This window comes from Rousettus aegyptiacus, unplaced genomic scaffold (assembly GCF_014176215.1).
Source record: "Rousettus aegyptiacus isolate mRouAeg1 unplaced genomic scaffold, mRouAeg1.p scaffold_m13_p_3, whole genome shotgun sequence".
Classification (NCBI taxonomy): Eukaryota; Metazoa; Chordata; class Mammalia; order Chiroptera; family Pteropodidae; genus Rousettus; species Rousettus aegyptiacus.
Genome location: NW_023416306.1, coordinates 108960557 through 108975112, shown reverse-complemented (window position 1 = coordinate 108975112; position 14556 = coordinate 108960557). Strand labels below are relative to the sequence as shown.

General features: G+C 37.0%; 1 protein-coding gene and 1 pseudogene across 1 annotated transcript in view; one reads left to right on the top strand and one right to left on the bottom strand.

Annotated features, from left to right (window-relative positions):
* Positions 1-14556, bottom strand: part of AVEN (apoptosis and caspase activation inhibitor) — a 150602-nt gene that overhangs the window by 71529 nt on the left and 64517 nt on the right. The window lies entirely within an intron of this gene.
* Positions 1-14556, top strand: part of LOC107518778 — a 31198-nt pseudogene that overhangs the window by 488 nt on the left and 16154 nt on the right.

Here is a 14556-nt window from a genome sequence, read left to right as displayed (position 1 = left end):
CAATGGAAAACAGGAAGATTAAGTAAAAGGATTAAAACCCAAGGTCCAGCCTGCCGGCCCCTCCAGCTTCACTTCCCATCTAACTCCAAGAAACCACTACAGAAAATACTGGTAGCCAGACACATATGTATTAGTTAGAGACTGGCATGGGCAAAGAACTGGGATTACTCCCAATGTAAGGAAGAGATAAGCCAAACAGTTGGCATGCTCTAAGGTCTTGAAAACTTAGCAGTGTACTCTAACTAATGGAATAGGAAACGTGAAAACCCATCATGAGAGACTGATAGAAAAATATGAGGAAAACGAATACCTGCTATGTATAGATGTATTTGGGTACTACATAATTAAATAAGTAATTTAACCATGAAATATAATCGCTTAGACGCCCTTGAAAACAATCATTTAGAACAAAAATGATATCTATGCTATGTCTGTATGAATACAAAATATTGCGATAACGAATATCTACTAGGTAGAAAATATATGAACAATTCCAACCATTTTAAAGTTTTTCCTTTTTTGAGAATGACGAAGAATCCTTTGAAACTATGTGTAAAAATATACTTAAGTATATATATACAGAGAGAGAGAGAGAGAGAGAGAGAGAGATTAACATGAGACCATATGCTATTTCTAAAAACATCTAAATATACTTATAAGAATATCAAATAATGTCTCTTAAGTCCTTTACTAGCTGTCCCAGTTGCTGTACAAACTGATATAAAGAATCAAGCATAACGAAACTAATAATTTATTTTGTATACTTAAAAAGCAAATTTTAAATACCTCAACATTAAAGAACATCAATATTTTAAAGATGCCATTGATGCACGAGGCATAACAATAAAGTGACAATACTTTTAAGTAACACTTTTAGTACCTTTCCATAACTAGCTAAAGGTAGTAAAAAGGAAAAAAAAATTCATCACTGTATTCATGGATACTGTGGCAGAAGCTAGAGACCCCAAGAAATAGTGTGGTTTCTGACGGCTGTTTAAACATGACAATTCGACTCATTTCAATAAACATTTATTGACGTCCTATACAGCAAGTACCCTGCGAAATGCTGGGACCTCACAGAAAAGGCACTGCCTCTGCTCTCAGGAAGCTCCAAGGTTGTAAGGGAGACAGACACCCAAACAAGACATTATCAGCTTTGTGAGATCACAGGTCCAAGGTAGAGGGAGGACAGAGAGAGAAAGGAATGATTTACTAACTGCCCTGGGGTATCAGGGACAGTTTCAGGGAAAAAATGAGGATTAGGGAGAGCGTTTAAGGAAAAGGGAAAAGGGGATGGGGGCAAGGGTGGAACCAGGTAAACAATGGTAAAAAGGTAGAGAGTGTGGTATGTTCAGGAAACTATAAGTAGTTTGTTATCGTTAAAAGAAGGGTGAACTGAGAAAGGAGGCAGAAGACAGGCCAGATTTTGAGAAGTCTTTTGTGCCATTCCTGTCCCCAGCACTAAACCTTTATGAAGGCCTCCACATGGAAGGGAGGTAAATACTGTTTGGTGTCCTGGACTCCGCTTGCTTTCACGACATCCGTAAACAGTTTCTTATTACTTTGACCATATCGATTTAATACTTATTGCCATTATTTCCTGAATCAAAAATTAAATATAGACTAAAAATGCTTTCGGACCCTTGCATTAATTTCCATTCTCCTCCATGTGGGGTCTCTCATCTCATTATTCTCGAACTCACACTCTTCCATTCTCATCAGACCTGTCTCTTGAAGGCAGGAGACACTTTGCCCAAAGGGCTCCCAATATATGTGAAGCAATTTTCCTTCCCAATCTACCTGAAAGAGGCACAAATTCTCAAACAGAGGCTCTGCATTCATCTCCTTTAGCACATATTTCTCAAATAACCTCAATAACTCTATACTTTCTATGCACAGCTTCTAATTCACTTTCTGAATTCACCTAGCTGGTACTGAATATAACAATGGACCCTTATCGAGAATTATGCTACTGATTTTATGTCTAGTCTACTCCATCTCCAGTTTGTGGTGAGCATAACATTGCTCTTTAGGGTTCAAGAGAATAAAAAGTAGACATATAAACAAAATGACCTATGGCATTAATTATTTACATTATATATGCTCTTCTACTTCCTTTCAGACTTTGATCTACAGATTATTACCCGCTTTTGCTTTAATTTCAGTCTCATCCTTTATGGCTGCTCCTCCTCAACCCACCAACAAGCTCAATCTCCCACACTTTAAGATGTTTTAAATATTTCACAATTCATGCACCCTCAAACTTTGCCTCTTCAACAAACTTCTTAAACCAAGCTGCGCTTACTCTCTCTTCATTTTCCTCTTGCTTATTCTTCAAACGCAACACTCTGGCTTCTGCATTCATTGCTCCATGAGAACTGCCTTCACCTAGGCGACTCCTATGCCAAAACAACTGGCACTTTAAAATACTCATCCTACTCTATCGCTCTGTGCCGTTTCATACTGCTGGTCACTTCCTCCATTAAACCTGTGCCTTTTTTCCTTTCCACCATAAACTTTCTTCTGGTCTCTATCCCTCTCTCCCCTCAACTCCTACTCTGCACATCAAATACTGAACTTCCTAGGAGCACCTCTCTGTACAGATTTCCCCGAGGAGAATACTCTCTTCTGCTTTTGTTCTCATAGACTGTCTATGGACCTCTACCAGGTGTTAGTTATATATTTACAAATCTATCCACTCCACTAGCCTGAAAGATCCTCAAAGGCAAGAAACAAGTCTTGTTCCTCTTTGTATGCCCACAAACCTCGCCAAGCTCCTAGCAATGTCCCAAAAGTGTTGCTAAATAGATATTACTAGAATGAGCAATAAACTGTTTAGAGTCCACAATAGCACAGGAAGAAATTTTCATAGGTAGACTGCAAAGCAAGAATGTGTCTGAAGTAAGAGGGATGCTTCTATTCTTCAGAGAAATCATTTTCAACTCCATCTATAAAGCCGGGTAAGACCAATGTCAAATGTTAATTTCTTAAATACCTACCACACACAACTTGTGTCTCCATCTAAGTAAGCAACAGCTCTAGAACTCAAAGGTCCATTCAATTTCAAGAGCAAGATCTCGAGATAACCCAGGGTTCATATGGCTGCAGGAACAAAAGATGTATTTTAGAACAAAATTCTGTCTGCCTCCTTAGCTTTAGAAATGAGTCTGTACCAAGGTGGCTACATAGATAAGAGCAGCTCACAAACAAGAGGAGGAGGGGGATTAACATTATCTTCAATTAGAAAAATAAGTCAATTCTGTTTTCCACATCAATAAAGAAAAAATTCACTCTCACATTTAGGGGTACAGAGAGAGGGAGTTGAAAGAGGCAAAGTGCTGAGAAGACAGCGAAATACCTTGAAACTTATTCCCTAAACTATTAGAAGGTGACTCCTAAATTCATCCTACTTTGCTTGTCTATGTAGCTGCCTGTCCGTAATTTGTAGCACTCTCATATTTGTTGGTTAGAGGGAAATGAGAAATTTAAGTCTCATTCACCACTATTTCAGTATGTTTTTTCTTCCAGAGTCAGACATCAACCCACTCCAAGGCAAAAAATTATATGAATCTTTGAAAAGATATAAAATCGCATTAATAATGAAACAGTACTAACTTAAAAAAAAAAATAGCTCCCCAAACAGCATCAATGAAAAAATAGAGATTAAATTAGAATTCGAATTTTGCATAACAACTCAGTTTTACCTAATTTTCTGAGATGGTTAAACTAGATATGGGACTGAAATTGTCCAAGTGAGGAAAACAATATAGACAAAAACTTGTCAATTAGCCAATAACTACATTTGAGTGCCCAACATGGCACTATAAGACAGCTGCGTGCACACGAAAACACCAAGTTTGACATGACCCTCGTCCACAAGGAGCTGAAGAAGAAAACAAAACATTTTAAGGACTCAAAGAGATTCCCAAGTACCCTAGTATTATTAAACAAAACTTTTCTGTCTACTTCTAGTCTCATGAACTCACTCTTAATTGAGATGAATGACACCTGAATTATCAGTGTCACCATTTCTCCATCTCTAGGTTTTCTTAGATAAGTCACTGAAAGGACCCCTGGAAATTATCAGTTGTCTTTTCTACTGTTTTGCACGAGTACAAGACATCTTGGACAGTGACTATCTGTCCAAAAATCCAATACAAAATGATACCCTTACTTTTCAGATACCATATAGGATACTAATTATTTAACATCATTGGATTAAAAAAGAAAGAAAGAAAAAGAATAGCACCTAAAGTCTTTACTATCTGAAAACCCTATGGGGTCCATGCTGATCAGCATTCAAAGAGCTCTATTAGGTTTATCTTTTTGCTTAAGCTTTTGCCTTAGTGACTCAGAGAAACCATTGAAATATACTTAGGCATAGGGTTAAATTTTTAAATTTCTTTTAAATCTAGGTAACAACCAAATTGTAAGAAGAAAAATGTAAATTAGCTTTTTGATTTGAGCATATAATTTACATTCTTTGTTAGAAATGTAAGCAGACAAGAATCTCATTAAATATTTGGTGCCCCGTTTGCTCCTAACACTTATAAAATCTGAAGGCATACTCCACAATGAACAATGCTGAAAACTATGGAGTACTGCACAAAATAATATCCTAGGTCAAAAGGCATCTCAAGTAGTTATCTGATCTAATCTTTTGGCTTCAATACTAAACTAGTCATGAAGAGTTATAGTAACCTCATTTAATAAAGCATCATGAATTTTAGAATTCTGAGAGTAAAACGAGCAATGAAGCAAAAGTAAAAGGATAAGAAATATGGCAGGAGGGGAGAAAATGGAAATTAAAAATACAAGTACCATTCTGTTAAATTACATATATTACTTGGCTTTTTCAAAATCAAGCACTAGGAGTTCACTTCCCTCCCAATCGTACATGTTATCTATTCTTTGGCAACCAAAGATGGAGGTGTGGCCACTATTGTCCTAAACATTCAGTGGCATAACATAACACATCGTAAGAGAAGCTAAGAAGAGCAATAAGCAACTAAAACAGTTGAAATGTATTTCACTTATCATCTTCAAATACAAAGTATTCTCTAAAAATTAAATTGAGATAACTGGAAAAAAATCTATCTTTATCATTTATTGAATGTGCTAAATTTAATTTAAAATTCTATTTTAATGCTTTCCTAAATGGAAAATGCTGGTCATAATGTAACCTTTTTTGGTGACCCTGATCAATGATTATAAAGTGACACTTATGGGCTACTCATACCTGTAGGACTGTTGGCATCTACAGTAATAAACAATTTAATTATTGCTTTTGATGTGTCTAGTTTCCCTGTCTTTTCTGACACTAGAGTTTGCTGCTGTCACTCCTTGCTAGTGTCAACATGCTTGCCGCTAGTTTCCTTGCCCTGTTCCAATTTACTGACCCCGCTTTTCAGCCTCCATCTCTCTGCTCTGCTATTCTCTCATCCAGAACACCCTTCTCCAACACTGCCCAGCCTCATCCTTGCCAAAATGGTGTCTCATTAAACTTTCTGATCTCCCTCAGTCTAATAGCTGAGAATATGTACTTCCACTTAATTTTAATATGCATTTCTCTTATGAGTGGATTGATCATTTTTTCACATGTTTAAGAGCCATTTGCATTTCATTTTCTGTGGAGAGTCTGCTCAAAGCCTTTGCTCATTTTTAATAAGATTGTTAAAACTCATTGCATACATTGGAAATCAGTTTTCTAATATAAGTTACGATCCTCCCCACCAAACCCCACCTCCATGCACATATCATTTGGCTTTTGGCTTTGGTTATGGTTTTTACCATGCGGGCATTCTCAATAACCAAACTTAACAGTCCTTTCATTTATGGTTTCTGGATTTTGTGTGATATATAGAAAGACCTTCTCCATTCTGACATTTGAAAAGAATTTGTCAGTGACTTGTTCTAAAACTTTTATGAGTTTATTTTACACTAAAATTTTTGACCCATAAAGACTTTATCCTGTTACATGGTAAGAGGTTTGAATCTCACTTTTTTTCCCAGATGGTAACTCTGTTTGCATCGACATCATTGATTGACAAATTCATCTTTTTTCCAATGATTTGAAATGCTTTGGAGTGTTTCAGTTTGGGGTTTTTTGCTTATGTCATGATTGCCTAGTGCTTAGGATTTCTAGGATAATGACATTTAGATAAACTAGAATTAAGAGCAGTTTAGACTTAAGGCATTGCCTTACACCTTCTTAAAATACAAGAATTTACTCTGCCTGTGAACTCTTCAGGGCAGGCACTGGGACCCAAGTACTCTTACATGACCAGCACATAGTAACTGCTTAACATTCTTTGAATAAGTAGTGTACTACATTTTTTTAAAAGCAAGCATAGATTTAAATTATCTTAGGGTTTGGAAAAGAGCTTATCACTGCTGATTAGCTGTGTCCCAGAGGGGAATTTTGCCAAGCTTCCCTGTCTACCTAGCCCTTTCTTCTTTGACAAAAATCTTTCAGTCTAGTCAATATCTAGCAACCTCACTAGAGTCAATGAACATTTAATCACAATTCAGCTAGTTACATTTACAACCACTATGTAAAATGATATAGCAATTTCTTAGAAAAGGAACATAAATCAACCCTATGACCCAGCATTTCTACTCCTAGGTTATTTACCCAAGAGAAATGAAAACATATGGTCACAAAAAGATTTGTACATAAATGTTCATAGAAGTTTTATTCATAATAGTCCCACACTGGAACTAAACCAAATGTCTGTGAATGACAGAATACTCTTCAGCAATAAAAAAGGAATGAACTGCATACAACAACATGGTGAATCTCAAAATTATATCGTGTAAAAAGGCCAGACATAAAAGAATACATACTGTATAATCTCATTTGAATGCCATCCAAAAACAGGCAAACTAATCATGGTGATAGAATTCAAACCATGATGGTTCCCTAGAGGAGGAGGAGGAGGAAGAGAAAAGGCCTTTCTGGAGTAATGGTAATGTTTTACATTAGCAATTTTCAACGTGCTGTCCCTGCACCACCGGCACCTGGGAAATGTTAGAAATGTAAAATCTCAAATCCCTGCCCCAGAACTACTGAATCTGAAACCCTGGTGGGGGGGGGGGCGGGCGGGCGTGCAGCAGTCTACGCTTTAACAAGCCATCCAGGTGCTTCTGATGCTAAGGCTGAGAACCCCTACTCGATGTCTTGTTTGTGGAGGTGATTAAACAGGTATATATCATTCTCAAAGTTCTTCAAAATGTTTGCTTAGAACAGAAGCATTTTATAAGTAAACTATACCTCAATTTTTAAAATTTCAATATAATTCTTTAAATATTATCTTTAACCCAAATCTAGCTCCTCCTGTGTTTCCTTACCTTGATAAATGGCAAGATAATCCACCTAGAAGACTGAATGAAAGAACTCCTCCACTCCTTTGCTCTTTGCAGTCAATCACCACATCTGGTAAATTTACCTCGGAAATCTCTCTCCAACTCTTACCCTCCATTTCTAATCCTTCTAACCTCAGCACCCTATTTCAAAAGACACCTTTGTTTTTGACCCAGTCTAGCAGCACAGCATACCTCTCTCCTTATCCGATTCAGTCTCTAAATTGCCAGAACTATTTCTTTATGTCAGCTCAATGTCTTCTTGCTTCTTTTTTAAAAACCATGGCTCCCTTCTATCTATCTAAAGCATAAAGTCTACACTCTTCAGAGAGGCACAAGAAACCTTCAGCGACCTGCTCACAGCCCAACACATCCAGTCTCATCTCAAGCCATTGGCCCCCTTGGACCTTACACTGCACCAACATTGGCTCAGTTGAGATTTTCCTGATATACCGAACACATTCTTTCTTGCCTCCAAAGCTTTGTCCAAGCTATTTCCCACCTCTCAAATGCAATCTCCCCCACTTCCCTGCCTAGCGTGATCCCAACTACCCATTAAAATCCTGCTGAAACATCACCTCTAATGTAAAAGTTCCTTATCATCATACTCCAAGCAGAATTAATTGCTCCCTTCTCTGTATTCACATTTTCCTGATTCAGAGAATGTATATCTAACCTATGCCTCAATTTTCTGTCCATGCAGTTTCAGTCTTCAAGGCCAATAGTTCTAGGCAATCTCATATCAGTTGCCTACTTATGACCTTTCAATACGCCCCTATTACCTACTGGATAAAGTGCAAATTCCTTAGCAAGAAGTCCAGTACAAATATATCTTCAGGCCCCTTAATCTCTACCCTCTCACCACTCTCTGTAATTTAGCCCGAATGACAGCCCTCAAAGCATCAAGCTCTCTTGAGTTCCCAGACTTTCCCATGTGATTCTCCCTCTGCCTAGAATATCTTCCTACCCCTTCACCACCTCCCTTTTCACCATCTCCTCCTCTCATGCTCTCATGAGAAAGAGTGCCAAGAGTCAAATTATAACAAACCAATAACAGCCAATTAGGTATAAGAACCAGAAATAGACAAGTAAGAAGATCGATCAGAAGCCAGGTAAACTGGAGTCAGAGCAAGAAGGGAGAAGAGGCTGATCAGATGCTGGAGAAAGGGGTAAAGCATGGTGTCTGACCTCAAGAAGTTCAGTTTAGGGGAAATTGGGCAGACGTATAAACAAATTTCTACAATCCAGACTGTGTGTGACAAAAGAATACTAGAAAGGACATGCATCAAATGTACAAAGAGACACATATTTAAATAAATTAAAGGTACGTCCTTGTGAGATTTAACCAAAGATCAAAGCGTTCACTAAGCATGAGATGCTGAACACCAGCAGTGTGGTAGTATATTAACTGCCAAATTCCTGTTGAATTATTTGCCCTCAGGCAAGTCATTTAACCCTTCAGAGCCTCAATTTCCCCATTATAAAATAAGAGATTTTGATTAGATATGGAGGTTTCTTTCAGCAATAGCATATTCACAAATTAAAACAGAATCCTGGACACTGACTACATAGACTTTTTCAATGTGAGGGGAAGGAGAATGACTTTTGGGTATCCAGCTTTCCTGGAAAATAAAATCAATAGATAGATGGAATTTTATATGTCATGTCAGTGAATGTGACGTTGAATTTTAAAATCCTGAAAATGGCAGCTTATAATAGAACTGCTGACACAACCTCGACCATAGTTGCAAATGCACTACCATAATCAGGTTGTTATGGCAACTAGAATACTTGGGTTAAAAAGAGAAAGAGGGAGTCTGTGTGTGTAGCAGATTTTATTTCCATTCCCATTAGAAATATTTAAAATGTTTTACACATATAATTTCAAGCTACATTCTGCATAGCATACAATAAGCCTCTTGTTAGTGTTTTTAAATAAACAAAAAAAAAATTAAACGGGCTTCTTAAAATTGACCCTCGTGGAGAGGTTCAAAGAGCACCTAACCAATGTCTACCCCCAACTCAATTTAACATACCTCTTCTAGAAACCCTCCTTATCTCTCCAGTGAAACCAGCTATTCCCTCCTGCCTGCAAGCCCTTTTTTATTTCTTACCCTACAAATACTTTAGTAACCATCACACTAAGGACAACACTGTGCATTCATAAACTTGTCTTCCTCTTCCATGTTAGCTACTTGGGAACAGAGTTTCTCCTTAGTCACCTTTATTGTCCAGTGTCTAGAACGACGCAGATATTTTAGGTGCCAACCTGTTCAACTGAGAATTATGGTATCAATCCTAACAACTTAGAAATATGAAATCTCTCTACAGGACAATATAATGATTTTTACCACATCAAACATATTTCTTATAAAACACATTTCATTTCTCTTATTATTCATAAGAATTTCTCTTATGAGAAAAATTAAGAAGTAAATAGTATGTCTCATGGAAAGAACTATAGGCTAGAATTCCAATTCTTGGGGCTCTACTGTTCTAACTTATCTACTTGTTAACCAATTGCAAGATCTGCATCCTTGGGTAAATGCCAACCTTGAAGATGAGCATTCTCATCTAGAAAATGAGGTGTCTGAGCCATCTGAAAAGAGCCCTTCCTGCCTATGAGGCAGTGCGACCAAGAAATTTTTTTAAATTAGAGAATCTGGATGTGTCAAAACCATAGAAGATTTTAAAGAAATTTTTCTCAAGCACACAGGTTTGAGGGTCATGGAGGAATACACCATATTTATTCCTAGAGTGGTTTTTTCAAGGACGACCCATATATGAAGATTGATTTATCAATTCCTTTCCTATCTCCCTGGAATACCTGCAAGGAGAGAAGTTATGATGAGTACATGCTGCATGAAAAACAGTGGAGACAAAAAAAAAAAACAAAACAAAGTAGGCTTAAAAACCATCACACAAGGATATTTACAAGGATAACATACAAGAGTATACCAATTCTCATATATATAGATTATACATTATTCTTTCACATGCCTCAAGTATTTGAGAAGGTAAGAATAACCAGATCCACAGCCCACTTTGTTCAATGTTCTCTCTCATGATCTTCCCCTTCCCAAAGCTGTACCTCACCCGCTTCTCCAATTTCAGCAAATGGCATCTTCATTCAGTTACTCGAGACACTTTTGAGTCATTCTCAATACTTCGCTCTCCATCATCCACAGACACTCAATTCATCGGCAAGTTCTTTTATACTCCAAAACATTCCTTTAATTTATTTATTTATTTCCTTTTCTGTTATTACATTAGTCTAAGGAACCGTTATGAACTGAATGTCTCTGTGCCCCCAAAATTCATATGTTGACTCCCTGACCCCCAATATGATATTAGGAAGTGGGACCTTTGGGAAGTAATTAGGTTCAGATGAGGTCATGAAATTGGAGCCTCCATGATGAGATCAGTGCTCTTATAAGAGGAGGAGGAGACACAACTTCCTCTCTCTACCTTTTGAGGACACAGCAAGAAGGCAGGCATCTCCCAGGCAGGAAGAGGGCCCCTCACCTGAACCCAACCATGCTAGCACCTGAACTCAGACTTTCCAGCCTCCAGGGCTATGAGAAACAAATGCCTATTGATTAAGCCACCAAGGCTGTGGACTAAGATAAAAACCATCACATTTTGCTTAGTTTGTCACAATAATTTCCTTACTGTCTACCAATTTTTTCATTTCCTACCATACCACACAGGTCTCAAATTTCTTAAGAAAGCAAATTATGTTTAAGGCATGCCTATTTAACTGATTAAAACCTTCCTATATAACTTCCTCCTCATTTTACCGTATATCAATACATAGTATTATCGAGATTATTTTCACTTATTCACACCCACACTAAAATGCACCTACCATTTCTCAGACTCATAGAGCTCTACCCTAGAATTTATCCCTAACAGCTTTATATACTACTAACTAATCAAGGGGCTTTCCTCTTACCTGTCTTTCAAATAATTTATAAAAACATTAAATGGAAATTGTCTCTAGTACTAGAGGATCCCTGAAACTCTTCCATTCTGAGAACTGATGTCTATTCCTATAGTTCTCTTGCTAACTCAGACAACTGCCTATTCACTCAAAGGTCTCCAAAGTTACTTATATATTTAGCTATTTATTAAGGTTTTTTAAGTAGACTTTGTCAACCTTAAAATAAAAAGGCCTTTCAAAGCGAGAGGCAACAGTATTTATTTGAGATCAGTAAGAATAGCCATTCAGGGCTCACTGATTCAGCAGAAGTCCAAGTAGCATTCGGATTAGGAGACAAAGGCAATGAATGGGTATTTATGAGAAGGGGAAAAAATCACAACAGTAGAAGCACAGCATTTCTATTAGTACAGATGACATATAGTGATGTTAATTCTAAACAATGTTTTTAATTTTCATTCCAGTAGTCAAAATATCTGTTTTCTTATTATCTTTGCAACAGTTCCAACGATTTGAGGCATAAGACAAACATAGTTACTCTGACATGGCAGCTCCAGCTCCATTTTAAAGCAGTTTCGTTTTTTTTTTTTTTTTTTTTTGACAGCTTTAGGTATAAACTTTATCAACATATTTTTTTAATCTAAAATGTAACCCACTTGTTTTTACTCATCCATATAGTTATATATTTCTGAAACCAAGCTACTTTTTCTCTCACTTAAGTATTCAAGGATTCCACACTTTTAAAAATAAATCTACCATCCAAAAGGTCGCTAATCTATTATTTTCAGAAGTCCCACTAGAACTTTTATTACAGATAAGAGACTAACAAATTGCCAGGTTTTCTCTATCATCACTGTTTATGTTAAAATATTTTGTTTAATGCTTTCCCAATTTCACCCTTAATTTCATTTAAAATTGAAAATTTCCATTTAGTTCAAAATAGTTATCCGCATAAAAATTCTTATGAAGCTGTATGATCATTAAGCTGGTAATAACAGTCAAAATTTTGGCCCTCTTAATATGGAATAGATAGCACTAAAGACAACTCCAGTTATACAGCCTGCATGAAAAACAAAAAGAACACTAAAACGTATTGCGTAAAGTGAGTGGTCAGGCTTAATTCTCTCTGAAGTCCCTCCCAGCACTAGAATGAAGTCCTAGAATAATGGCAACAGCTGACATTTATTGAGGACTTGCCTTCTATGTGCCAGGTACTGCATAGGTATCTTCCATTGGTCACTCAATAAGTCCACAAGCATGTTACCATGAGACACTTCTCTATTTAAACAGCCCTAACATACAAATGGGACACACCCTTCCTTTAAAAATTTCTCTCATATACAGCAAAATGGAAATGAAAGGTCCCAAATTGTGGGGCTTGCCTTGTTCCCTAGGATTGGAAGAGGTTGACTCTTGAAGCGCTTCCCTAAATATTAGACACCTAGAGCTGCTGAGAAGAGCATCAGAAAGCAAAAACCAGAGCCTAGTTGAATAATCCTATTTGCTCCAAAGAACGGCTCCTTGCCAGCCTAATGAAGATGCAGTATCAGGCTCATCAAGAAAGGAGAAGTGATCTCACTACAGATGAACAGCTACAGAAAAGTTCAAGAGTATTAATGGAGGTCTGATAAACCTGGAAGTCTAAAGGACCTAAGTAAAACTGGGATCTAAAAGTATATGAGGTGGCCATGCCTAACAAGCAGTTTTGTGACCATGTGCTCAGACTTTAGTGTCCCCACTATACTGCAGGGTTCTTGAGGGCAGAAACCTTACTTTTTTTTTTTTTAATCTACCCACAGGACATAGCATAGTCTAGGACCTGGAATAAAAGAATAAATATTTAATGAGAAATACTAGTAACTGACCTCCTGGGAAACAATCTATTCCAGTTGGTAGGGTGTGCCTATAAAATCAGAGCTTTCTAAAGTGTGGTCTGGAGACCTCTAGTGGTTATCTGTAGTTCACTAGGAGAAGTCAAAATCTGAATGAGGATAGGTTGGAAAGGGCCAAACACCATGACACAGCGTAAGGCCAAAGATTAGTGAAACAAGTGAATGCTATGATGGAGCAAAAAACTGAAGTTTAAAAATGAAAGATAAAACAAGTCCAAATAAGAAGATAAAAATGCAATCTATTTAACTGAATGTGATACATATGAAGGAAAGCAATTGTTTCCTAATATTTTACTGTAAAGTATAAATGTTCATAATCCTCACATAGTATCCAACTAGCTACTTGACAAATTAGATCTCTGAAGTGTTATTCACAGACGATTCCTTGTTTCAAAGCAGAAAGTCCATCCTATAGAAAGTAAAACTAAATGTAGCTTTCTAAAAACAAGATCAATATCAGAGATACCAAGAACAAAATCTTAGCCAAAAGTGATTCTCACAATGGCAGAGGTCACCTACTTTTGGTTTAGAACTGTAAAAATCACTGCTTAGGTCAATCTTTTTCTATTAATTCAGTTTATAGCTAGTGCTCAGGGAGATAATGATTTGAAACAGTGAGAACATGTACCCAAAATATACTCGTAATCTATTATTCTAATTCTCTCTCTAACCAGCCATACAATGGCCTCTAGTAGAACTAGCATATTTGCAAAATACCCACCTAATGCTAAGAAAAATTCCAGAGACAATTTAGAAATAGAAGCATTTTGGTTCACCTTTTCCTATTTGGTTTATCTGAATATAATAGTTGTAGTCAGTAACTACTTAATAAACTTTCAATAAAGCACATATGCAGGTAATAAACACATCTGTACAGTCACTATTCAGCAAAACTTAAGAGACAAAGCATAATTTAAGAACATAAAAAGTGGTGCATAAAGCTACCAGACAATCATGTCTTACATGACATATGCCAAGAGACACAATATGAACACCTCTGGAGAGCAGCATTCTACACCCCTCCGTAGAAATGGGAGCATGGTCTTAAAGTAGTGGCTTTATGCCTAGGTATAATTTCCATTCATGCCCTTTTAATGGCTCCCCGTATTTCCCTTTCCCCATTCTCATTCACCTAGCCAGCTTGGAAGATGGAGGGGGCTGAAGGAAGTTACAGAATCTGCATAAGAATGAATTTCAACAAGAGTGCAGCATAGAAGTTATTTCAGGAACTGTTATTGCATTCCTGGAAAAGTTAAGTAGACAGCCAAATGTTTTGCTTTTTGAGAAAGAATCTGGGAGTTCCAATCTTATAGGATAATAAAAATTCATAGAAAACCCACATACTATTGGAAAAAAGTATAC